General features: G+C 40.5%; 1 protein-coding gene across 6 annotated transcripts in view; it reads right to left on the bottom strand.

Moving 5' to 3' along the window:
- Positions 1-888, bottom strand: part of adcyap1r1a (adenylate cyclase activating polypeptide 1a (pituitary) receptor type I) — a 67,166-nt gene extending 66,278 nt beyond the window's left edge. For 2 of the 6 annotated variants that reach the window (XM_017707380.2, XM_017707383.2), the window contains exon 1: positions 595-885. The gene's annotated coding sequence lies outside the window, so the exon portion shown is untranslated. Of the gene's footprint in view, positions 1-594 lie in introns of all 6 variants that reach the window. The other 4 variants (XM_017707379.2, XM_017707377.2, XM_017707384.2 and 1 more) reach the window with 4 other exon arrangements.
- Positions 889-4,096: the final 3,208 nt, after the last annotated feature.

Here is a 4,096-nt window from a genome sequence, read left to right as displayed (position 1 = left end):
ATACAGCATATAAGCATGTATAGGCTTTTACAGACATACATAGGTTTATAGAGCATGTAGGCATTATATAGGCTTGCATTGCATATAGGCATGTATAGGCTTATATGACATAAAGGCGTTATACAGCCTTATAGAGTATATAGGTATTATATAGACATGTATAGCACACAGGCAGTATACACAGTAAGTATACCATAGAGGTATGACTGCATATAGGCTGCAGCATTTGTGCCACTGCAGCCAAGAGTATCATATCATACACTGTAACTGCATATGATTTACTGTATGTGATACAATTTGAATACATGATTAGAGCTCGTGCCCCATCAGCTGTTCCTCAGATGGGCTGCTCCACAAACATGGGCTAAACCCCAAGAGACAACCATCGCGCTTATCAATTATTGAAACCAGCCAGCTGAACGAGCCTCTTCAGACTGAACGCTTGTTTTTCCCTTTATGCGTGGATGCAAATCCACACTGCAGCCGTTCTGGTCACCGGGAAGCGGAGCGCGTGCCTGAGATACATGATGGCATGCAAGAAGCTTTTTATAAATAAAAAAAGAGGCTCCGACAACGAAAAATCATTGCACTCACCATTTTTTCACCTCCGCTCGATGATGCTCTAAAATCCCTCTTTCGCTGCCTTTTCTCCGGGACTCATGCACGCGGTGTGGAAACGTCCGCAACGCGCGGCGCGCGCAAGAACGTAGGAGGCACACGAAGGAACTGAGAGAGAGAGAGAGAGAGAGAGAGAGAGAGAGAGAGAGAGGCGCCTGTGATTGAAAGTTCCGAAAACGGAGCCGAGGCGCGAGCGCTAGTCGAATCTTCTTCACGCGAGCTGAACGTGAAGGAGAACTTGTAGCTAAATAAATGCCGCGTTTACGCTTCACCTTCCGCCGAGCAGCCAATGAGATCGCACCGCAGCGAGTGATGCAATGAGATAATATGACTCAAGAGAACTTCATTGAGAACAGTACCAAGACCAAGAGCTCCCCCGCTGCTCAGTTCGCTTTAGTCTTAAAATGGGTTTCAGCCGATTTCCCTGCTTAATTAAACGGAGCGGGTGTGAACAGAGTGGTTTGAGGTGAAACGCTCCACTGTAGAGACGCGGATCAATGCAGTACCCTGTTGAAAAACCCACAGAAACCATGACGTGTTTCTGTCGCTTCCTAATCCTTTTGTAAGGTGTTTTGGCTTTTTAATGGGGTTATATCGCAGTGTAAAGCACCCTAACGGTGTAACAGGTAAACGATGGCTGCTGAAAGCATTGAAGGATTTCCTAACAGGGTCAAACGGTAATGGTCAGCAGGGTATTTTTCACAGTACTGATAGGAACCAGCTGTCTTTGGAGTTTAATGCCCCTGTTGGATTCCCCACAGAGAGATATTACTTTAAAAATCGTTATATATTAGAATAATCGCTGTAAACGACCGCATGTGATTACAGTCTCTAACAAAATGAAGTACGCTCTGCGCATGTGCGGTCGCGTCGTAAACTTTCTCAACAAAAACTTGCGAAGGTTTATAAGACAAACGCTTTCAAGTTAATAAGAATGGACCTCGTTCATAAAGATAGGAAATCTTTTTAAAACCCCCTTATGCAGTTTTCAGGATTCTGACATTCAGCAGTGTTTTCCTATTTAGGATTGTGTTCTTACGTAAGACGAGAATCCACACACTCAAAGGCTTTTTTTGCGTAATGGAATGGATCAGAGTCATTCAGTGTGGTGCAAACAGTTCTGGTGTTTAAGGAACACGTCATGAATCTGACGTAGGCTGCTTCCTAGGGCTTTTCTCAAGACCATATTTAGGGGGAAAAAAAGACATTGGTGAATGAGGCCCAATGTTCTTCAATGCAGTTCTTGAAAAAATTCAACAAGTTCTTAAGCATTCCCTTAAGATAATCTTAATTATTTTATAAATAGTTTTTCTTATGATGTTATATTCCATGTATGATGTTATATGATCTTATGATGTATATATTCCATGAATGATGCAATATGGAATTTGTATTAACTGTTATTTCCATTATGAGGATAATCTGTTCAGAGGACAGCGGAGGAAGTGGAAGAAAAACATCAAACCAAGCATTTAGAAAATTAGCAAAAAAAAAAGAACTAGAGTGATGGAGTAAGAAATAGCCCACAGGAAAAAATACAGTGGAAAATACAGTGTGGGGTGACCGCGGAAAACAAGAGATGAGGGCGGGCAGGAGTTGATAAACAGATCAATTTTGATGCTTACCCTTTCAACTCGCACATAAGACAAGTGTGAGGCTTCCATAAGGTTAGGAAAACACAAGAACAATCTTTTCAAGAATCATTTGTTCTTAGAAAATAGTTAAGAATAGAAAATAAGAGAATCTTATTAAGAAATGTATGTTAGAGGTTACCTAATGCATTAGGCCATCAGCTCAGCTCCTGTAGTCCTAACCAATGAAAGAGCTTGCTGGACTGGATCTTCCTAAATACCAGCAGAGAAAAACCTTCTGATTGGACAGTATGTTACTGAGCAGTATAAGAATTTATTTATTTATTTATTAAAGCTATTGTGTTTCCAAAAGTAATCAATAAATAAGATCATTATTACAGTTGTAAAAGTATAGATAATGTAAAAGTTCTACACTAATCACAGTTTTTTTTCCTAGAGCAAGCCAAGAACCATTTATTTTTAGGAATGAACTGTAGAGGAACTTCTTAGTCTACCCAGCATCCGCCAGCATGTTGTTAGGCTCTACTCTTCTCGTTTAGAGATTCTACTGGTCTAAAATATCTGTGTTGTATGAAACAACGAGAGTCAGAATCAAGCCCAAGAGCAAATGAAGCTTTTTTTCAGTAACTAAAGGAAACATTTAATTAAATTACTTTGTTGTTCATTGTGTATTCATTATCAATCATCATACATAAAATATATTAATAAGTAATATATGTTATAACGTACTTTGTAAAATATGGCATTTGATAACATCTAGCCTAAACTATTATTAATCACTATTATGATCATTTTAGTCAAGCTTTGCATTGTAATTCTTTAGAAAGCAAATGGTGGTGAGGTCCTTCTCTGTCCTTTCTTCTGTAAAACCTATTCAAAATCACTGCCTACTACCTCAGTCAACCAAACTATGCACATTAATTTTATTATTAAATGAAATATAAATTAAAGTTATTAAATGAAGATTAAGAGACCCTTATTAGTCCCACAAAAGGGAAATTTCACCTCTGCATTTAACCCATCCATGCAGTGAAACACCACATACACACTAGTGAACACACACACTAGGGGGCAGTGAGCACACTTGCCCGGAGCAGTGGGCAGCCCTATCTGCAGCGCCTGGATAGCAGTTGGGGGCTAGGTGCCTTGCTCAAGGGCACCTCAGTCACATGAAGTCAGCTCTGGGGATCGAACCGGCATCCTTCCAGCCACAGGGCTGGTTCCCTAATCTCCAGCCTATATATGATATGGTTGATATTCAATAATGATTAAAAAAGTTTACTTTCTACTTATCTCAGGTACATGCATTGCATTTAGCTGGTCTCCAAAGTCCACCCGCTCCCCAACCCCCTGCACCCTGCCAAAATAGTAAAAAGAAACAAACAGTGAAGGACAAAAAAAGGAAGCGAGGAAAAGCACTTGAGTTTAAATGTATTATTGCTTGAAAATATCTGGGCGCATATTCACAAGCTGTACTTCAGTGCATGTGGCTGAGTGAATGGACTGACTGCTCACCTCTGCTTATCAGGGAGTACAGTGGGCTCTCAGAACACACTGTGCTACTGATTTTTACAACAAATATAAAGGTGTGTGGTTGGGATAGTGTAGTGGTTAACACCTCTGCCTTCTGCGTTGTAGACTGGGGTTCAATCCCCACCTGGGCAAACACCCTACACTGTACCAATAAGAGTCCTTGGGCAAGACTCCTAACACCACCTTGGCCTACCTGTGTAAAATGATCAAATTGTAAGTCGCTTCTGGATAAGAGCGTCAGCCAAATGCTGTAAATGTACACAATTCACAGAGGCTGTGGGCAACAGAGGATCTCAGAAGGCCACATGTTACTACAATAATTGAAATGAATATTAATTGTAAGCCATATTGTT

Source organism: Pygocentrus nattereri, chromosome 19, assembly GCF_015220715.1.
Source record: "Pygocentrus nattereri isolate fPygNat1 chromosome 19, fPygNat1.pri, whole genome shotgun sequence".
NCBI lineage: Eukaryota > Metazoa > Chordata > Actinopteri > Characiformes > Serrasalmidae > Pygocentrus > Pygocentrus nattereri.
This window is presented reverse-complemented; position numbering and strand designations above follow the sequence as displayed.